Genomic DNA, 24,017 nt, shown 5'->3' with positions numbered 1-24,017 from the left:
TTAACCACTTGAGCCACCAATGTTCTGGAATTCATACTTTTTTTGATTGTAATCCCAGTTTGTGTTCTTTCGTGCATGCTGACTATGAAAGATTGCAAAAAGTTTCACTCAAAATTCAGTAATGTCTCAAGGATTGTGAGGAACAGTGTCACTGGGAGATCATGAGATTGAATCTTGAAGATGCCACAGCTGTGTGTGGCCTGCAGGCCAAGAAAGCCAACCTGGCTGTGTTCTCTGTGTGGTAAGGATGGCTTTACTGTCTCTTCTCTCATTCCAAGCACTGCTAACCAATCCTCGGGTTCTGTGAGTTCATCTGCCCGAAAGAGTTCAGTTTGTGCTGTTCTCCACATGTTTCATATTGCACTGCAGATGTGTGGCTGATCACCCTCCCTGATTGATATCTGTCACATGATAGGGAAGATCTGGATAGTAGGTAGGAATTGGCAAATACCCAAATTGACAAATTAGGAGAACAATGGGGTAAAAAATGAAATAAATAATGTGTCTTGGCAGGCAGCATCACTTGACAGCTGACAGAGGCATGCTTGTCTGTCTCAAAAACAATAAGAAGAAAAATGAGAGTGATAGCACGCAGAACACATTCTGTCACTGTCTATAAGCCATGCTGGTGCACGTTTCCCCTCTTTTTCTCCTTGAACCAGCAGATGGACAGTGGAGGCACTGCTAAAGTAGTTTTCCTTGGGGTCTGCCCCAGTATCCTCTGTAGCCTTTTGATATTTAAACTTGCTCAGCTTGGGCCTCAGGGAGGCACCCAATTGTCACCATTGTTGGGCCAAAACTGGGCCAAGAAAGAGAGGGATATAGGGATGGAATAAGATTAATAGAAAATGGGTGGATATCATAGCGGAGATACATGGAACAATAAAATGAGCATTGGTAGTCATTTTCACTGACTTGTTAAATTTCTTGAGGGGTGAGCCGGATGTAAATTGCGAGACGAGACAGAAGGGTTTGGATCCCAGAAGATTGTTCATCCTGGAATGTTTTCAGTTGAATCAAATTGCTTTAGGCAATATATATCACAAGGGGATTTCTTTATGTTGGCAAATAAGAAGAGAAAGAAAGGTCTGTGTGCATGTGTGTGTGTGTGTGAGTCAGTCTGTCTGTCTGACTGTCTGATGTTCTAGGGGTGGGGGTGGTCAAGAGAGCTTTTCCACCAACCTTTCACTGGAGGTACTTGGTCTTTGTTGTTTTTAATGATTTAGTATATAAATATACAAGCATACCTTTATAACATTCCAACATGTATATTAGTGGCACTATCAGATGTTATTTTTTTGTAGGTCATCTCTTTGTCCCAGATGCTAGAGAGATATTTAGCACCTATCCATTATGCACATATGGCACAAAAGAGATTTATGCAGAATATCTGCACATGCTGTTAGCTTTTTGTGGCAGAACCAGCTAAAATTTCCTTTAAACTGTCTTCATCTGTGCCATATACCGAAATCACACAAGCTGTGGTATTGTGTGTATAAATGAGACGGAGAGAGACAGAGCTGCACAAAGGGATATCAGTCAGATAAATGAAGTGTTCAGAGCAAAGCATTCAGCTTGAGAGACTGCAGCATGGATAATGAGACTGCTAAATGAAGATTTGAGGAATGCATCAGTGACTGAATAATTAGGGGTTATGGCAAAACTAAATGGAACTAACATGTAGCTTTATAAGAATATGCTACAAAATGGCAATAAAAAAAAACAACAGCAAAAATCTATTTTAACAATAAAATATAGATGTATATACATTTATATTTAAAAGTGAAATAAATAGTATCTCAGTTCATTTAGATTTGTATTATTAATTTAAATCGCATTTGTGTTATTAATATTTTACAATCCCCTCTCAGATAGGTAGCTATGTTTTTGGCCTCCCAGGCTATTTGATGCAATCGTTGTACTGATTCAAACACTGGCCATAAAATATTTAATTAACAATCTTGCTTTGCAGGTTATGCTGTTTATTAAGACATTCTATTAATTAAACTTCCACCTAGAGAGTTTTATTATTTGATAAATGTGGACAGTATAGCCAATAGGTCAAATTTGTTGTTAAAGTGTCAGTAATATGTTGACTCTACATCTCTGCCTTTAAATTGAGCTACAATGGACAGAGGTTCATGTGATCAGACAGTGGAAGTGAAGGTCCTTTCTCAGCAAAGGTCAAGAAGTGATACTTGTATAAATCTTGTCCGTTCCCACTCTTGTCCCTTATCTTTACATTTATCATGGGGAAAGCATAGCTCAGTAGCTCACGTCTGTGTCTGTTTCTCACTGTCCTGGTTGTAAAATTTGCTGATTGCTTTTTCTCTGATGAGGTTGTGAGCTACTTTTATTCTCTTAAAGGTCGTAACCTAAAGGTCAGTGTCTGTGCTTCTCTCTTTTGAAGGTTGTTACTGAAGGAAACTAATGCTTCTTGACCTTGTGTGAGTCCATCGATTTACACAAAGTGCTCAACATCCAATCGAGAAGTGCAGAATGATTATAGAGTAATGAACCATAGTAGGTTAGTGGTAAATGTCAGAGTCTAGTACTGGCAAAGAAAATAATGACATTACATTCAGAGTTGCTATAATTCAGTGTGATGTACTGTGTAGTATGAAGGGGATTTAGAGTATGCAGGGGGATGGGCAGACACTCTTGATGGGATGAAGGGAGATTTTATGAAATATTTATTTTGGCATGAGATGATATGCCTTTTGTTTTGCCCGTGTGCTCCAAATCGTCTCTGATTATTCCATTGAAGTATTTTCATATTTAGTCCTTTTTAATCTTTCTATATCCTTCATGTCAGTATTCAATAGATATGAATAGATTTCCTTAGAAAAGATATTGTGCTGACAGGAAGTGAAGCTGAATGCATTTCTGTGAAAGAAATCAGAATTAAATTCTTCACCCTGTTTGCTGATTTTTGTGAATAAATATAAACTGTGATGGCACAATGGTGCAGGGTTTTTTTGCCAGGTCACAGCTCCACACTTTGATCTTGAGCGCAGGTTACTGTCTGTGTTCTCGCATGTTCTTCCAGTGATTACGTGGGTTTCCTGTGGATACTTCAGTTTCCTCCCACTGTTCTAAAACATGCAGGAAGTCAGATGCTAAATCACCTGTTGGTGTGAATGTCTATGCGGGTGTGAGTGTGTGTGTGTGTTTGAGATGCACTACCTAAATTTAACATAATTATAACAAAATTAACTGTTCCTATAAAAATTACAAGCCAGCAATGAACCAAAATTATTGCCTAAAAAAAACTCCAGCGGCATTATTTTAGTATGCACAGTACTCGGTTATGTCTATACTAAAGAAAGTTTTTTTCTCATTCTTGCATACTGATTTTAGGACCCCGTTTTGCAATAAGCATGTCAGATTATATAATAATAAAAGTTACTGAGAGATTCCTTATATACAATTGTCAATATAGATATAGTTATTGACAGTAAATGTCGCACCAAATGAAGTGTTAAATATAGTAACTATGGATTTGGCGCAAGTGTTTCATTCCCAGGAATAATAAGCATGCCTCCAGGTGTTTCACAGAGGGGATTCTGAAATTCAGCGTTTCTCAAGCAAGCAGTTTGTATGTTGTGATGATGACTCTGTCATTGCACTTTCCCATGTCTCATCAGGGAGTAATTGGTATCAACATGACAATGTTTCTGCATGTCTTGCCCTGTATTTTGAGGGGTTTAGTTAGTGTTTTTCCACTAGCCAACCCCCTACTCTCTTTAGCAGAACTCTCAGAGGCATGTTTGGGGTAACAGATCAGCAATAGTGTTTACATTGAGAACAAGTGTTATTAAGCTCTACAGGGAGGTGACATCACCATCAGCGTCAGCATCAAGTATCGTTCTGTCATACGATGGCCAAGAAGCTGATATTGCCCTATAATCAGTGCAATTGCACAAATTGAACAAGTGAAAAACTATTTCATGCATTTAAGAATAAAGAACAAATGAAATGTATACAATCTTTTGCTAGGTTTCTTATTGATTTTGAAGCAGATGTTTGGTCTATACTACAGATGGCTTTTCTCTGTTCAATAATTATTTATGCAGGACTACTGGGTCTTGCTCTCCAGCTGCTTTGCTCTATTGTCCTCTGAAACATTGTCTTGTGTGTGAGAGTGTGTGCGTGTGCATTCGTGTTAAAGAAGGGGGTGCATGAGCACACTGGCGGGAAACCAAGGCTTCCCCTGCATGGTCCAGACTTATGGCAGGCAATATGGGAGTCTGGCCAGCAATTAACTGAAGCAACGACATGACCTCCTGTTGATAGGGAGGCTGAACCCACACACCAGAGAGGCGATATTGAATAGGCCTTCATGTGGCAGCCATTCTGTGACTGACGTGCAGGGAAGTCCTTTGTTACTGTTTAACACAGTCGCGGGTTTAACAACATACTTGGCGTAAACATGTAAAATTGGTCTGAAGAGTGACCCCATCAGAGTAGTTGAATTACTGACTGACAGATTACTAACTGCCCAGCTTCTGTATCCTAACCTGTTCCATTACCTTCCTATGAAGACCATTTTTAACGCATGGTCTGTATGGTACATATGTAATAAATATAATGATTATGTGGAAGTTCACTGTTGTTTCACTACTTTTCTTTTTTTTAAGAAGCTTCATGAAACATTTAGATGTAACTAGAATGTTCTCAACTTCCATATAATCGTATCTTCACAGATACCACAGATTGTGGTGCTACTACCACAAGGGTTGCCAGATCTCTTTTATAAAATATAAGCTTGGCTTGATCTCTGGGCTCATGGCAAAGATGCATGGACACTCAGGGTCCTACTGATTATATTGGACTCAGCTCTTTGTCATTCTGACTAAGGCATATGTGACATCTGCTCTTATAAATGGATAACCTGATCTTAACTTTTGACCTCATCCACTGCCCAAAGGTTACATTACTTATTAGGTGGAATGAGTTCTGTTTGTTATGTACTTGACAATTCTTTAAACATTAAGCTGTTAAACTCTAGCTGGTGTGCAGGGACAATGCACAGACATGCACAATTTAAAAAGAAAAAGTAAAATAATTTCCACACAGCTATTATACTATTATAGCAACTCAGATGCTATTCAGCTTAAAATTAACCAAAATAATTGATTGATAACTTCCAATATCTGGCATGTCTTTTTTCTAATGTGATTGAATTTATAGCACAAATGAATGGAAATAAGAAATAAAAAGAGATGAATAAAAGAAAGGGTGAAAGAGACAGCCGGATATAAGTCTAGTTTGCCTGTGGCAGCAGCTGCTCCCGACTGCTACAATTAATCTGACCCTCAGAACACTCTCTGTCTCTCTCAGTGCAAGAGCACATGGGCCTAAGATCAATTTAGAGAGGACGAGAGACAGAGAAGGAATAGAGGGTATGGGCCTGACAGCAAGTACACCAGCTGTCGCAAATCCAAAGGCTCCTTTTTTTATTCGTAATCTGCTGATTTAATGGTTATTTGTGTATACATGGTTGAATTTGGCTCCACAGATACATTGCTAATAGGCATATTAGCGTTACTCGAATATGCTTGTACACACTGTTTGAACTATTTTGTAGTGTTTGAACTGTGCATTGTTTTCAAATTGCCCACGACACAGACTCAGCATATATAAAAAGCATATAATTTAATCGCTCTTTATAATACCACATGTTTATTATTAAAGTTAAAGGGCAGAGTTTAGAAAACAGGTGGGATAATATTAATAATAATCTATATATCTATCTTCCGGTTGAGTGAACGCTGGCGTGTCTGTCTGCCGCTGCTCTCTGGGGTTTCTTTTGCCTGGCTTGCCTGGGTTTTGTTTCCCTTTCTGGATTAAACTTTGTGGACACTGTGAACTTTATTTTTACTATTTGTTAACTTTTGCACCCTGTTTTAGAAGACTTCAGAGAACTGCTGGCTGGCGTGTCACAGACCGCCAAGCGACAAGACTCTGACCAGGGGTAGAGCCAGTGGTCACACTAGAAACTCAGAAAACTGCGAGCTGAGAGTGGGACGTATAACTTGACAGAGAAATACAGAGAGAGAAAGAGAGAGAGAGATTAAGTATGCTTGTGATCATGTGATGTTTAAAAACAATGTAGATTATGTATAGAGTGCAGACAGGGACTCCGACAAGACTAGCTATGACATCATAACTAAAAGTGAGAGCCAGAAGGTGACAGACATGAAGGCTTCCCGGGACATAAAACATCCAACCACTTCACAGTCAGCAAACCTGAGTGACTTGTAAGGGCGGTAAGGTGACAGTATCCAAACATCCCAGTACACCAAACACTCTATGCCCATGAACCTTCCAGGTCTGTTCCTTTACCTAAAAAAAAACTACACATTTTAAGCTTGACTAAACAAATGTGTCTTAAGTCTAGACTTAAACATTGAGACTGTGTCTGAATCCCAAACACTGATTAGAAGGCTGTTCTACATCTGTGGGGCTTTGTAAGAAAAAGCTCTGCCCCCTGCTGTAGCCCTTGCTACTTGAGGTACTACCAAATAACCTGAACCCTTTGATCAGAGCAGGTGTGTCAGATCATAAATAACCAAAAGATCTCTCAGGTACTGTGGTATGAGACCATTTAGTGCTTTATAGGTCAGTAATAGTCATAGTTATAGTATATTTCTGAGATGAAAGAAGGCTACCCTAGTGATATTATCTATGTGAGCTTCAAATGAAAGACACCAAGACCTTTTACTGCTGGACATTATGAAACAGAAAGACCATCCAGAGAGCTTACTTCTGGCTGCATGTGGTCCTAGTACAAGCACTTCTGTCTTATCAGAGTTAAGCAGGAGGAAGTTAGTAAGCATCCACTGTCTAATGTCCATTACACATTCTTCAGTCTTTATAAGCTGGTGTCTCTCATCTGACTTAGCTGAAACATACAGCTGTGTGTCATCAGCATAACAGTTATAGAATATACTGTATGGAACAGAGATACAAAGAAAACTCCCGTCAAGTTCGAGTTCAATGTTCTCAAAATCTCTAGAACTATACTGAAGGGATAAAAATTTTTTTCCATCAGTATGTATTTTGATAAAGGAGGTGGAGAACACTGTCTAACAAACTACTCCAAAGTCCTCCACAGATATTCTGCTGGGTTTAGTTCTTGTGACTGTGAAGGTCACTGCATATGATTTACATCATTTTCATACTCATTAGACTATTCAGTGAGGATGGGAAATTGTCATCTTGAAAAAAATAAACAGTCAGAAAAACATTGTACTGATTTGCAGAGATTCATTTGCAGAGAAAACGTCTTCCATAGAATTTTTAAGGTTCCTCTAAGAGAGTCTCATCACAGAATTCAGTAAGGTTCTACCGATCTAGAAATTATTGGCACCATTTATAATATTATATTATACATATACACATTATAGTTACCCTGTCGAGAACCAACCCAGCCACTGAGGGGTTAACTCCTGTGCCAAATGAAATATGCGGACCAGATGATCTACTGTGGCGATCCTGAACAGGTAGCTGCTGAAGTACAACAACTATATACACACTATACACAATTATTCAGCATTTCTAACAATAGGAAAATATATTTGTCTATGTAGTAACAAAAATGATTCTTATTATAACGACTTATTATAACGACTTAGATAAAGGTTTCAAGAAGGCTTCAAGAACTTCCAAATAAACTTCCAGTCTTTATATATTTATTTATTTCAGTCTTCGGATTGAACCATACAGTATGATTACCATGTTGTAAAAGTGCAATGCATAAAATCATACAGATCTCTAATGACACTACAAAAAACTAAAACAGCTAATAAGCAGCACTTAACATCTAGTAGCTTGTTGATAAAAGAGGCCAGAAGAGAATTGCCAAACTGGGTTTGAGCTGTCAGGAAGGCTAATGTAACTCAAATAACCATATTGGCTTTACAACCATAGTGAGCAGAATGCACAGCATAACACACCACAAAAGCAGTAGACCACATTAGGCTCTTCTTTTGCCAACCGAAAACAGGAATCTGAGGCCAAAGAGGGCACAAGCTCATCAAACCGGACAGCCGAAAATCGGAAAAACATCCCCTGGTTTAATCACTTACTATCAATCTTCAATTGCCCGGTTTTGGACAGCCCATGTAGCTTCAGATTCCTGTTTTTGATTGACAAGAGTTTGAATTAACCAGAGCCACCCCAAATATCTTGTTGCTCTCTAATGAGTTGTCCAGTTGATGGAATTTGAGGTTGAAGTGTGCTGGGCATCCTGTTTGTCTGTGTTGTGTTCCATTCCAGGAGGTCTTTTGTTCTGATAATGTGCCTTCATGTTTGTGGTTTAGTGTATTTGTTCTGCATAATAGAGGATGTCTGTTCTTGTGTTTCATGGCCATATACTCTCTTTCTGTCTGTCAGTGCCTTTCTTTATCCCTCTTTTTCCTTTTATGTTCATTGCTACTTCCTAAATATTTAAACAATGCATAATGTCTTCCAGAAGAAGAATTTACATTAGTAATACCCTCCATCATGTTTGTATGAATGATATTATTTTCTTTGACTGTGCTTACTCGTAGAGATTGCTTAGGAAGCTAAAATTGCCATGCTATGATACACAGATTGATGGCAGAGGTATTAAATGACGTGTTTATTACAACGGTATTGTTATAGTAGTCATTTGAAGAAATTATATAAATTGTTCGGAGTATGCCTTTTCACATAGAATTGAATAATTTACAGACAGATTGCAATTCCAAAGATTCACTGAGATCATTTACAAATCATCTTCAGTCAATCATCAGAGTCTTCTAGAATGGGCAAAATAATTAGTAGTTAAAATGATAAATGAAATAAATTAAATAAAAAGTTGAGAAACATGACTTTGCAAAACTGAACACTGTTTGTGCTTCCTTTATGTGAACACTAATGCCCTGTCTGAAACTGTCCCCTGACTTTCTCTAACTATTTACTATGCAGACTTTTTTTTATATAGCTGTACAGATTCAGACTCCATGAGCTGATTTAAAGCAACATATACAAAGTGAAAATATGATTTTGAATATACTACCATCAAGTGGCTGATGGCCACTCCATAAATGTGTCCATGTGTGTCAATAGTATTCTAATAGATAGCATTTCATTATACAACAGCTTTTAACAGCTTCTATCACTGTTATTGATATCACTGTCTATCACTCTTCTATCACTGTCAAATATAAATATTTAAAGTAATACATTTTATCCAACACAATTACAACATGGTTTGCATCCGCAGGTCTTTCACCAAGGCCGTAAATGGTCTCTTTATTATATTTATATTATTTATTCAGGAACAGTTTGGTGTATATAGTAATATATTACCTTGTTTGAGTATATGTTTTAATTAATATCCATGATTAATTTAGTAATGTATAAAAAAATGCTCATTCTCCAACCTGTGGGAAAACAAAAAACAAAGCAAAATAATACAAACAAGTAAATATATCAAACAATGAGTCAGTTAACAAATGAATCATTCAGTCTCACATATAGTAACAATGAATTGAGACTTGAGAATTGAGATTGAATTGAATTGAGAATTTTTTTTTTTAGAAATTACTCAATGAATTAGCTGACAATTCCCTTTGGCACCAAGTTCTGTCCACTTCTGACACACGTCGCTCTGTGTCTTTATCCATGTTTTTCAGAGCTGTGAAAATTATCTAATGTCAAAACAACCAGGTCTTTTAATCTGCTGTGCCTTTGTTTTGTATCTACCAACACTGAAGCCCACACAATGGACGTCAGAAGCAACAAGGGAATGTAAAACTTCTCCCACGGCTAAGGATGCCTACACTGCCATTCATAGAGCTGTAATTGTATTACTGTAAGAGAGAAAAATGGCCTTTACAACAGGTAGTGTTTGTATGTAGCATTCCTCTGTCTAAGAGCTAGAGGGGAGCAAAGAAGTTTCATTCCCGTGTTTGATCAAGCTTAGCATGAAAATGAAATGAGTCTTAATGTACGCTTTTTTGGTCCTATAGTCACACAAAAGAGCCCCTGACACAAGTGAATGTCTTCATGTCATAGGACATAGAGAATTGGCTGTTGCTTATCTTTTTTTTCCTCATTTCAAAGCTTTTCTAGTTGAACTATAAGCCATAACACCTGTTATTGGCTAAAAATTTCAGTATCTATCTTATGGAATTTTATATTATTAACCAGACTTAGTGTTTTCTAAAAAAGCTTAATGGGAATTCAGACAAAATGGCATCAATCTGTATACAGATCAATATGTGTCAAATAAATGTTTGTTTTCATTTTTGGACTACTGAAAATCCTTTTCAGGTTGCAGGTTTCAGGCAGAAATTGACAGGGTAGGTAGTTAGTTGGTTGTCCATATGTTTGCATAAATCTCATGCTCTGGTTATTATGTGAGCCTGTGTTGTCTTTGACCTTGTTTATTTCAGTCCGGATAAACATCACTGAAGTGAATAATAGGAATGTTCCATCTCTTATAATGATCTATGAGTCCATTTTGATACTTGTATTTAATACCTAATGGGCAAAGGTATAAGAGGAAATACTAATTACATTGATCTGTTGGTCTTTATTACAATTAATGTACATTCTTTGGCCACTTTAATAGGAACTTATATACACCTGATCATTTCTCCAATTATCCAATCAACCACTCGTGTTGAAGAAATTCATAAAATAATGCAAATACTGGTCATGTAATTCAGTTAATATTCTCACCAAACATCAGGCTGGAAAATGTATAATCTCAGTGACTTTGAATGTCTGGCTGCTGGTGACAAACATGCTAATTCATTTTGTGCTGGAGTATTTCAGAAACTGCTGATGTCCTGAAAATTGATGGAGCTTTAGAATTTACAAAGAATGATGTGGAAAACCAAAAAATATTCAGTGGGTCAAGGTCCTGTGGTGAGATCACAACGCACTAAAACCTGAAGTGGACAGACTACAGCAGAAGACCACATCAGGCTCCAAAGAACAGGAGTTCACAGCAGCTACATGTTTACTTAAACCGGACAGCTGAAGATTGGAAAAATGTTGCCTGGTCTTTATCCTGGTCAGATTCCTTTTCTTTAATTAAAGGAGTGGAACTAGATTTGGTCTTCTGACGTTGTAACTGATGGTTATCTATCTGGCTCACAATCACAAGTCAGCTCTCATTGTATGAAGGAGGCGTTGCATGTGTCTAACACATTATTAATTGGCAGGATAGAAGTGAGAGGGTGCAGAAAAAATGTGTGAACAGTCGGTTGTGGAACAGAGGTCAAGCTCAGAAAGAAATGCCCTTCATCTCTGTATATATTTATGCATCTGATATGGTGTATGTGAATGTGTGTGTGTGTCGATGTGCATCCATGTGAATGCATGTGCTCATGTTTCAGCCAAGATGGGGGTTTGGGGGTGGGTGCAAGCCCAGGGGGCTGTTTATTATTCATGAGGTGGGCTGGGAGTAGGCCAAGTGGGCAGCAGCAGATGGGAATCTTGTGTTTGGTGTGAGTGTGTGTGTGTGTGTGTGTGTGTGTGAGAGAGAGAGAGAGAGGAGGAGAGAGAAATCTCCAAAATCACAACAGCAGGGATGCACCAAGGCAGAGAGCAGCTCTCCTGAACCAGTGTCAGTAGCAGAGCATTTATATATATATATATATATATATATATATATATATATATATATATATATATATAAATATATATATATATACACAACTGCATCCTTACTCATACTCTATTTTACTAGTCTATTCTCATTCAGGATACAGTAAGACAGTGTACCGGACTTCTGAGCGTATGTGGATTTAAACCAAGAGAGTTAGCATCATAAATCATGCACTGATTGTATCAGATGAGACGAAGGAATTTACCATAGCTGGAGATGCCTCGGGCTGTGAGCCAGCTCTGTCTAACCAGAACAGGAAATCTCATGTGAAAGGTAATGCATTTGTGTTCCCGGTGAGCCTACATTTCCTGGTAATTGTCATTTTACTTTGAAGAGAAAGAAGGCAATGTGTTTAATGTGCTCAGAGCTTTGTGCTGATTATTCTGTGGGTTCAGTGAAATTTGGATAATTGTTGAACTGCTTTGCTTAACAAAACTGGACGGTTTGGAACCTTGTATACAGAGTGATATTATGGCTATCCCTTTGTGGTAGACTTTTAATTTTTGATATTCGTCGCTTTGACTGAAAACTATCATCATATAATTGTCTGCCTGTGAGAAGTGCTTTTCATTTCACATATCACATCTATGATGCACCTTTGATGTTCCACACTGCTGGGCTCAGATGATAACAACTGATGTATGAAATAGTAAGAAAGGGTTATTGTATGTAATGATATGTCTTTACTAGAGGCTTTCATTTCAGACACTTACTAATGATTTTGTCTGACACAGATGACCTCTTATGGCAGGTGGTGTTATAATCTATAGATTGAATTTCTTAAGCCTTATAATTGAACAAAGCTTTGGTTTTTAATGATTCCTGACAGTCACACTTCATTCTTTATGTGGCTGCCCGGATCTTTTGCTTAGTGGTCATTCTTGTGTCAGCCTGATTAAGCGCTTTTGTTTCAGCTTAAACTGAGCCAGATTTTTTGTCAGATTTATTCATAGAACAGTCTAGGTTCATTCATAAAGCTTTCAGATTTCGACACAGAAATGTTAAATTCCTATACAGCAGAACAGAGCATACAGAAACGGAGCATTGTTATTATTATTATTATTATTATTATTATTATTATTATTATTATTATTATTATTATTTTACATGTAGAAATACAGTGGGCATAGATACAAAGGGCTTTGTTGAATAGCACAACTGGATCTGATTTTTTTTGACGGCAGCTTAAGTCATTTAATGAGCTACTTTCATGTAAAAATAAAATTGAATAGTTCACTCCTTTTTTTTAACACAGTATTGAGACACAATATTATTAACACAATATTGAACAAAGAGGACTAAGTTTTCCCCTTTTCTACTCTCATTCTTCATCTGTCTTATTCTTTCTCTTGCTCATGGTTCCTTTTTCTAAGCAGTTTATTTGTTGTCTGTTGCTACAGTGTGGCCAGGATTTGGCAAAAACAGTTCTAGATCAGTTTCTTATTAGACTTTCTCACCAGTGTATGAAATGCGATCAAACAACATATTGCTCCACTGATCTGTAATCTTTACTTGCCAGAGATGCATGGCATAGTATGCACAGTAGAGTGGTTACTACGCCCCATCCAGATGTGACATACAGTAGTATTCTAACATGCTACACCATGCATTCCATGCCCTGTGTCTCATTCCTCCATTGTCTTAAGCTCTTTTTATACTCTGATAAGGGAAACATGTAAATGCCAGAATGCCCTGTCAGTTTATTATTTATAAGTTTCTGCAAATACTAAGTCCATTTAAAAATAACACTGATTGCACCTAGGGTAGACAATTTTGGCAAACACCCTTGCAAAAAATAACACTGATTATATAACATTAATCAAATGATGTTTATGGAATAAGCCAAACATCCGAATATGGGAGTTGTGCAAGATGTGGAGGAAACAGAGGAAAGATGTGCATTTGTGTGGCAGAGATGGAAAAACCCACCCTGATCTTAAACAAAAGGATGAGGATTCTGGAATAAAGAGTTTAAGAGAAGACTGGATTTAGGCTTAAACAATGAAATATCTAGCCTCTATTTTCCATAGATATATTATTTGAATTTCTAATGTTCATATGAAAATGTTAAAATGTATTAACACAGTATATAATAAACTATATACACCGATCAGCCATAACATTATGATCACCTGCCTAATATTGTGTCCCCCTTTTGCTGCCAAAACAGCCCTGACCCATCGAGGCATGGACTCCACTAGATCTCTGAAGGTGTGCTGTGGTATCTGGCACCAAGATGTTAACAGCAGATGCTTTAAGTCCTCTAAGCTGTGAAGTGGGGCCTCCATAGATCAGACCTGTTTGTCCAGCACATCTCTCAGATGTTCGATTCAATTGAGATCTGGGGAATTTGGAGGCCCATTGTTGGCGTGCTCACATGCCCATTGTTGGCACTTTCAGTGGTGCACAGGGGTCTGCATGGGCACCCTGACTGGTCTGCAGCTATGCAGCCCCATACATAACAAACTGTGTATTCTGATACCTTTCTACCAGAACCAGCATTAACTTCACCAATTTGAGCAACAGTAGCTTGTCTATTGGATTGGATCAAACGGCCAGCCTTCATTCCCCACATACATCAGTGAGCCTTGGCTGCCCATGACCCTGTCGCCGGTTCACCATTTTTCCTTCGTTGGACCACTTTTGATAGATACTGACCACTGCAGCTACACCCCACAAGAGCTGCAGTTTTGGAGATGCTCTGATCTACTCGTCTAGCCATCATCTTTGGCCCCTTTCAAACTCGCTCAAATCCTAACACTTGCCCATTTTTCCTGCTTCTAACACATCAACTTTGAGGAAAAAATGTTCACTTGCTGCCTAAAAATCCCACCAACTAACAGGTGCCATGTTGAGGAGATAATCAGTGTTATTTAATTCACCTATCAGTGGTCGTAATGTTATGGATGATCAGTGTAAATATGACTTGTAATGTGCTGATGAACGTTCCACAACTACCAAGTGCCCAGAAAGCAGTGTTAATTGCTCTTTGTTAGATGTGCTAGCCTGTTTCTGTCATTTTTATCACTGTCTCCCTCACCACAAGACACCTGAGATAATTCCATGTAATGTCCTTGTTGTTACTGTCAGCAAACAGCAGTTTACCTTCAACAAAAAATATTATATTTAGTAATTGTAATGAAACTAAGAAGACGTTTTGTAGTTGCAGTCAGAAAGCTTGGTTTAGACCTAATAAAGAGTTCTGGGAATTAACGGCATTAGACAGATCCATTGAGGCACAGGATCTAAGGATAATTTGTACAAATCTGATTGATCTAGGACAGTGAGGTTGGATGTCACTATAATCTGATTTAGGTTAAATAAATGTGTGAACACCAAACTAAGCACAAAGCTAACCTCTTCCCACCTGTGAGCCAACACTAATGATTAATCTATTTAGATTTTTCATAATATGTTAGCACTGGTGATATATCAAGTGTTCATGTAGAGTTAAGGTTTAGGTTTTGTTCAAGATAAAATGACCTGACTAACCCCTTTGATTCATTTCTTATTATTCACTCATTAGTCGAACATATTATCTGTTATGAATTACACAGTATGGCCAAAAGTAAGTGGACACCTGCACTGTAAAACATGCTAGCCAGATTAAGTTATGTGAACTTATTTCTTAACCTTTTGTTTCTAAGTTTATCTGTATTGAAATGTTTTAGAGTATGATCATGACACCCATATGTGGTTGTTAAACGTCCTAATCAAAAGGCATGGCATTAATTTGGAGTTGGCTGTCTCTTTGTTGCTATATTAGCCTTCTCTCTTCTGGAAAGGCATTCCACTATTATGCTTTTGAATGTTGCTTGGGGCTTTGCTCTCATTTAGTCATGAGATCATTGGTAAAGTCAGGCACTAATCTTAGGTGAGAAGGCTTGATATGCAGTCTGTGCTCTTGTTCATTCCAAAGGTGGGTCAGTGCAGCTGAGTTTAGGGCTTTGTGCAGGGCATCTGAGTGCCTCCAAACCACCTTTGGCAAACCATGTCTTCCTGGACCTCAATGTACATAACAGGTAACTGCCATGCTGGAACAGGTTTTTGGGCACTTAGTGAAAAGAAACCATCAAGATATTGCATACAAAGACATTCTACAGATATTCCTTCAACTTTGTGAAAGGTCAGCATTCATACATTCATGGCGTTTAGCAGAAACACTTTTCCAGAGTGACCTACAGAAGTGCTTTGAAGTCTCAAGACTTTAAAATATATATCCTGATTCTAGGACACTAGGTCAGAGACTAAGAATACTATCAGTCTAAATACTCCACCAGTGAAATGCTAGTGAAGAGTCTAAATGCATGCCTCCCTTGTACCCTGTTATGGATGTCATGGCCATGCATCAACATTTATTTGGTCATATTGTGAATCTAGTTACCTTTTATTTAAAATACCTTTAATTAAATTACATTTGGAATAAATATTATCTTGTGCAGTGTGTGTGTGTGTGTGTGTGTTGTCATGAAAAAGTACTCACTATGTAAAAAGTGCAGAAACATTTGTCACGTCATGCAAGATATTCCTGACAACAAGGTAAAATGTTTCTTTGTGGTAACGAAGATTAAGGATAGAGAAAAAAATTATAAAAATATGTTCCCAGAAAAATGTATGAGGGTTTATTTAATTAAATATAAATTCAAACTCAAATTTTATTTGTCACATACATAATCATACACAGTATGATATGCAGTGAAATGCTTACACGACTGTTTTGACCCTTGAAAAGGAAAAAGGAATAAGGACAAAAAAAAAAGAAAAGTATAAAATATAAAATACAAAATGTAAAATATAAATACTACAATATTTACAGTAGGTAAAATAAAATATAAATTAGATATTAATAAAATACATATAGAATAAGGTATGGTATAATATGTATATAGAATATGTATATAGAATATATGTATATATAATATAGAATATATGGGTAGTTACATATGTACAATACATACATATCTATACCCCTATGTCCAGAGATCTCACAATAATGTGTGTGTGTGTATGTGTGTGTGTGTGTGTGTGTGTGTGTGTCTGCACATTCAAATTCATAATATTTGCATGGTGTCCCTGTAAACAGACATTCAACAGACATGTGCACAGATTTAGGTCAGGCAAATTCACTTGCTATGAGGAAAAATGCTGTGTTATCAAATTTTAGATAGTACAGGGAAAAGGAATATTTATTATTTTGCTGCCAAATACATTCTATAGTGATAGATGTAGCATGGAGATGTGAAAATGTGTTTCAGAATGCCGTATGATACTTAGAGTGTGTCTGGAAGTAATAAATGCATCCCAAAATGTAAATAACAAATTAACACACATTTCCCTTGTAGCTGAGATGTGGACTAGCAGTGTTTCAGAGTGTAATTAAGCATTTCCTTATAGTGTTTAGTTAGGGTTAATTACCTAAAATTACAGTTTACTACAAGTCTAAAATGTAGACCTGTAGTATGTTTATTAGTTAGCTAGTTGTACCTGTATATTGGTTAGCTAGTTGTCAGGCTATATGCTAGGAGGCAACCTGCTGAATGTACGTTTATACGTCCTATTTTAGTGTGAGCACTTAAAAGGAACAAATGGACCAGGAGATTTATGAATAATATCAAAACACTGACATAATGTGGTTGGATTTCATTCATGAATAAAGTTATAAAAAATGGTACAAACCATAATTGCTCCCATAACCCTACCATTATGCACAACATAGGCCAATAGTATGTGGATGCCTGACCATAACCCCTGTTTGTGGCCATTTCCCAAATTCAATATTAATGTAATTCCTTTGAAACAGGATGTTCATCATGCACATGAGTGCCATGGTCAAGTGTACACATTCTTTTGGGCCATGTTATACCCAGGATTGTGTGACTCAGCAATGACCTGCACTGTCACAGGACTGTATCACAGAAAGATGAATAATAAGCCTCTAACATAACTTATTTAATTGTTAATAATATAGTCTTACATTGTGCTAACTATGAGGATCATTTCTATGTTTTTGTCTGATTGCAGCCCATGGTTCATGCTGATGAATGTCCATTAAGTTTTAAGTCTACTGCATTTAGCTGAACTGACAGCTATGGAAATGCTGGTATGGTGTAATGTAATGCGCATACACTAAGTAGATCTAGTCCAGTGACCCGTTAGCCCTTTAAGTAGCATCAAATCAAAAGACCACTGAGGAGAAACAGGCTATTTCTCCTTCTGTGTTCATCTGATGGAACAAATTCATTTCTGTCTCACAGTTTTTCAGATACTCACAATAATTAATCCTAAGGGCCTTTGTTTGGAACTTAAGCTGAGCTCTGGAAAAAGAATGCTCCCAAATACTGTACTGATTGTTTTGATCATGCAAAGCATCATAACAATTAGCCCATATCTAGGGAAGACTGAAATATAACAGTCAGAATTAGTTACTTTTTAATTCATTCAAATGTAAAACAAAAAAAAAAACTGTGACTCAAATTAGTGAGTAGAATCACAAAAGAAAAAAAGCATGCCACCTCCTAAATTTGCTCTATGAGGAGCTTCTTGTATGTGTTATTATGCAGTTGATAGATTTCTAAGGGTTTAATTAATGGATTTGTCATCAGCTCAGCTCTCACTCCCCTTCTGTCACTGCACATACACACACCCTGCTGAGCACAGAGACTGTAGGGGTCTCAAGGGACTGTATTCTCACCTCTCGCTTTGCTCACAAATCCTCCATATGTAGGGAAGGGCTAAAGAGTGAGTTGAAGAGAGGTGGATAAAGGGGGAAAGGGGGAAGACAGGGATACTCTCGTCCCAGGAGATGGCACAGCACAGTCATATCCATCAGGAGCTTCAGAACATCTCTAATCATCACTGTAACTCCAGGCAGATGGCGCTGTACAAATTAGACCCAGCAGCTATTCCTGTAAACCTTCTCATCTAACCTAAATCACCATTTTGAATGCTGATGACTGCATTTATCAAGGTCTCAGAAAATTAGGCTTTTGGTTCCATATTTAGATTTAAAATTGTCTTCTAGATCAGAGTCTATATCAAGACAGCCAAAGGAAAACAGGTCACATTAAATATTTATAAGTGGCCTATTCATGACCTTTATATCCATATGGAAAACATACAGTAGTAACATGGATCTTAGTGTTCAGACAATTACAATATGGTAGAGCTTTTGCTCATTTTGGTTTACTTGTATAAATAACACATACAATTATATTTGGATTACAATTATTTTTGTTTTTAGATTTAGTTCTGCATAGTACTACAGATTTAGTAGTCACCAATCTAATGTATTGTCATGAAAAATAAACTTCTGTGTAACTCCACTGAAAAACCGGTCAGTATTTTGCAATTCATTAACCAATATCCATTTTTATCATATATTGAAAGATTTTTTACTTTTCTTTTACTTTAGGCTTTGTCATCAGTCTCTGTTATATGAATAAATCTTACAAATATTTTATTTTCAGAGAGGCTTTTATTTTTAACTATACACTACCACACTACCCAGTGTACCCTCACATGCTGGTTTGGTAATACGTATTGTACCTCTGTTATCACACACCCAGCGGGACTAGCCTTGAACACACACACACACACTTAATCCTCCCCGACCCAATGCTGTTGCTAAGGGCCCATAACAACCAGGTCTGCCACTATTGGCTAGGGTGGAGTCTGGGATGAGAGCGCTCACAGGAAGTGAGATGCAGTTTGGATAATGAGCCTGTGTTTTGTTCTTGCTTTTTGAAAGCAGACAGTTGGGGGAAGGGAAAAAGAGTGAAAGAGAAAGTCAAGAGGAATAGAATAGAAAAAATGCAGAAACTGTTTTATTTGTATGATTTAGTAATGAAATCTTGCTCACTTTATTTCTTTGCCTAAAAACAAGGGAAAAGGAATGTTTAAATGATGGTACACAAATCAGTGGGTCACATGTATTAACCGTTGCATTTAATGAAAAGGTGGTAAATGCACAAAGCCTTGGAAGCTTTGGAATATTTAAGTTTATAAAACCACACATATGCAAATATTAGGTAAATCCCTATCACCGTAAAACCGAGTGCACGTGCACAAGCTTCTGGCCTTTTCTTTGTTGCCACACAGAGATAGCCTACTCCTTTTTGGAATACACAAATGACTCTAAATACCTGATCTTCACTTTCTTTTTAGGATACAAATGCAAAAGGCATGAAAATATACAAAATAAAAAATATTAATAAATTTCATAATATTATTAGATTGAGGTGCTGATTAGTAAAGTGGCTTATAAAGTTTATCTTAATAGAATAGTGGCCATTAGCTAAATGTCACACCTGAGGTACTGAGAGACTAAAGTTAGCCCTTTTGAGCAGGATAATCCATAAAAGAAGTGTGATTTGGTCTATGATTTGCCTATAACAAAGCTGAGCCATTGTAATGCAAAAGGCACCAGTTTGAAAGAACTTTCAAATTAGACAAAGGCAGTATATAGGGTCAAATTTAGCTGTGTATTGAGTTTTTATGTCCAATTGTTTACGGTTGAATCAAAGCAAACTACTTTCTCTACTTTGCCATTTGAGGTCGCCAGTTAACAAAACCCAACTCAAAACTCATGCACAGCCTATAGTTTGCATAGCACTAGGCAAATTTTCTTTTTTACATCCCAATGTGTGTGAAAACTGACGTGACATGAGGGTGAGAGTACTAGACTGAGCTTAGACTTGAGGGAAAGTGATAAGTAAATGACTGGTAATATAAACCATTAATATTACAAGTTATTATCATTAGAATAGGTTTTGTGTACATAGTCCCTATAGTCCCTTTTCAATACTCCGAATCATTTTACATTTGCAATTGAAAAAAAACTAGGAGGATGTAGGGTGAAAATGTTAGAAGAAGACTGTAAACATATAGTAGGGGATGTGGTAGCTTAATGGTTAAGACGTTGGAATACTGAATGGATGGTTGTGAGTTCAAATCTCAGGTCCACCAAGCTGCCACTGTTGGGTCCTTGATCATGGCCGTTAACCCTCAATTGCTCAGTTCTGTAAACTGTACGTTGCTCTAGAAAAGATTGTCTGCCAAATGTAAATGTAGGTACATTTTAAGGTAAGTCTTGAAATAGGATGGGATTTCAAAGTCTGGGGGTTATGGCACTAAAAGATAGACAAGTACTAGAGGGCCTTATAATGCTCTGTAGTTCAGAAAGATTAAGTGGTGTCAGGTTTGTGTAAATATGTTAAATTTACTGACCAGTCAATGTAATTGTTGAAATGTGGATGAAATGTGGGCTTACCGCTGAGTATTTTGGTGCTATGTGTGTGGCAGCCTGGGAAATCCCTTCACAAATTTTTACAGTTTCTTCTACGTTAAATTCTGAAAACTACAGACTTTTTACTGTCTCTCTTTTGTATCTTATTTAAAAGTCTGGCCGAAAATTGAAAAGGAGGAAATAACATGTAAATGTTTAAATCTGGCTGCAGTCTCTGAATTTATAAAAGTGACTTCATTTAAAAATGTCTCAATCAGTTTTGCTCTGTTGACTAAATTTCTTGTTATTAATGACTTTTATGAGGTTATTCAAGGGTTATTCAAGACTTTTATGAAGAGTATCTTTTCTGAATTAATTAGGAAAAACCCTAGAGTAAACATTTTCTTATCATTTGTTCTAAATATTTTTGTCTGTAGCAATGTATCTTATTGCTTTAAAATAATTAAATAATAATAATATGATTTAGGTCAACTAGGTTTTTCATGATTTTTTTTGCCAGTTTTCAAGAATTCAGATGCACAATGACCCATAATTATATTTCTTTGCCTCATGGAGTCATCACCCCCTTACACTCATTATACTCTCTTTATACATCACTGCATCAGACACTTAAAGCCCTGATGTCTTTTTTTGTCTCAAGTCAATGATGAACAGAAATGTGTCAGGTGACAGCAAAAACAGAGAGACTTTTTTTAAGGAAAAATTGAGTGAGTGTTTTCTTTGTTTAAGGGCTTTGTACAGAATTATAGTGGCTATATAATGAGAGAGGAGTATGTGTGTACATGTTCCAGTTTTATTGCCACTTACATTTTAATTTGAATGTTGTGTGGAAGAAGAGCTTTGCATGGGTCAGGGACAGTCTTGATTTATCTTTGATTGAACATGCCACAGGCTAATCCTTGTGGGTAGAAGGAGATGCCTCTTTCTCTTTTTCACACTTTTCCCTCTTCCATCCCCCTTTACTAGAGAAACCTTTCTCTTCTCTCACTCCTCTGCCCACCCCCATATTCATTCTTCCGTTCCTGTTAAAACTAGGTCACTTTGCAGCATCTAGCTTTCAATCCTGCCAAGCATGAGATATGATCCATGGTGCATTCATTCATTTTTCTGAGATCTGTTTATCCTTTTAATACATTGATCCTGAGGCTTCCAAAACAGTTGAATCCAACTCACTATGTAGTAGCAACATCCAATTTACTCAAGCTATCTGTTTTGATTTCATTGCAGTAAAATTGGAATTTTAATCTACATCTGCTTCAAAGACAAAGTAACATAATGACTAAGAAGCTTTATTATCTGTTAGCTTCATTAACAGTGTGTCTGTCACAGCTGTCCCTAATACTATATAATTAAAGTCTGGTTCATTGATGAAGTTGCAGAGTTATGGTCCAAGCTCTTGAATCTGTTCCTCTAACCAAGTGGACAGTTATTGCTGTGACCTCCTGACCTGCCCAGACCCATAATTTACTGAGTCAGAGGTCAGGGCAGCAAAATAGCCCCAGAGGCTGGCAGATGAGAGCCGAGATGTGAGTTTGTGACACTACAGAGAGCTAATGAACAGAAGTAGACAGATGGGGACCAAGTCAAGAGCATTCAGTGACCTTTATACCAAGTCTTATCTCAAGCCCAAGGCAGTGAGGACATGTGCATATTTGTGTATGCATGTGTTATGAGATGTTGTGCTATGCATGTGTTTGTGTATGCATGTGCATGTTATGAAACTTTGTCCACTAAGACAGCACTTAACAGAACCACATTCTTAAATTTGTCCTTTGAATTACATGGTTAAAATTTCAACAGGACAAGGTAATTTTATAAACCAGCTAGAGTTCCACTGTACACTGTTATTCATTTATTTAGCCTTTGAAGTACATTTCTTGCATTATAGTAATGTATCATGACAAGACTAGCATGTTATATATAATGGTTAATGGAAGCTTTTGTTACCCGTGAACTTCTCTGAGACTTTATTAGTTTTCATTGTAATAGTTTACATTGCAATAATGCAGTACCACAAAGGGAAAAACCCTACAAAACTGACCAGTCATTTGCTGCATGAACACTTACATTACTCTTTTTTTTTTACTATGATTGTTGTTTGAGTGCTCCAGTACTGTGTGAAATGTACTTTGTTAGGATTCTGAAAGTCTGTCCCATATATTTTCAGAATTTTTAAATATAAGAAAGTTTTTAACAAGTTAACAATAACTAAATCACAGGAGTGAGAAATAGTGACAAGAAATTATATTGAAAATACATATGAGGAGTCAAAGTAACTATTTAACTAATGGTGCTACATTTAAATGTACTTAAGTATTTAAAAGCACATGTTTTTAATTCATGAAATTAAGTTAAGGTCAATTTAAATCTGTTAAAAGATTATAATGATGAGAACACTGTTTTGCCTAAAAAAAAAACCTACTTTCAGTCACTGAAGGTTTTTTAAACATACGTCATGACAAATGTTATACAGTAATCAGAAATCAAATATCCTGCAACCAAGATTTACCATTAACCAGAATTTCACTTGCTGCCTTGCCATTTACTTTAGTTACTAGAATCAGTGCTAGTCTAATCTGGCAAAGTAAACAGGACAACTTAGTTAAACATAACCTGTAAATGCTAACTAATTAGCAAAACTTTTAACTCAGCAGGCTCTTTTACATTAGCTTTTCTGAATGTGATGTCTTATTTTAAAGGACTTCTTGCTTATTCTCAGAGCCAGGGCCCAGAGCCAGGGTGCTTATCCTCAAGGAGGACACTGCAGTGTGGTGGTTTGTTCATCTTTAAATACACAATAGCTGTAGCATTACACAATATATCATTATTGGTCACTGCAGATTCGAGTTGGCATTATTCTTGTTACATTTTTTTTCTGTATTGAAGAACTTGATTGGATGATCAACTGAAATGATTGGACTCTATCTGAACTGACCCAATTTGATTGATGTACAGTGCACAGTTTTGAGCCGAGAGAACAGAGAAGAGAAGAAGAGACATTTTTGATTTGTAATTACTTTTTTCAGCTCTAAATAAACCTGTAGGAAGTAAAGAATATTTTTTTCTTGGAAATGTAAGAGTGCTCAATTTTAATAATACGCATGCTAATGAAATATAATC

The 24,017-nt window shown here is 36.9% G+C and overlaps 1 protein-coding gene across 23 annotated transcripts in view; it reads left to right on the top strand.

The window, feature by feature from the left end:
• Window positions 1–24,017, top strand: part of nfasca (neurofascin homolog (chicken) a) — a 92,027-nt gene that overhangs the window by 20,942 nt on the left and 47,068 nt on the right. The window contains exon 1 of one of the 23 annotated variants that reach the window (XM_058374146.1): window positions 11,711–11,926. The exons of the other annotated variants lie outside the window; for them this stretch is intronic. The gene's annotated coding sequence lies outside the window, so the exon portion shown is untranslated. Of the gene's footprint in view, window positions 1–11,710; window positions 11,927–24,017 lie in introns of those variants that run through there. 23 annotated transcript variants of the gene reach the window in all.

Source organism: Hemibagrus wyckioides, linkage group LG21 (assembly GCF_019097595.1).
Source record: "Hemibagrus wyckioides isolate EC202008001 linkage group LG21, SWU_Hwy_1.0, whole genome shotgun sequence".
Lineage (NCBI taxonomy): Eukaryota > Metazoa > Chordata > Actinopteri > Siluriformes > Bagridae > Hemibagrus > Hemibagrus wyckioides.
Note: the sequence above shows the minus strand (reverse complement) of the source record. Positions and strands in the feature narration are given on the sequence as shown.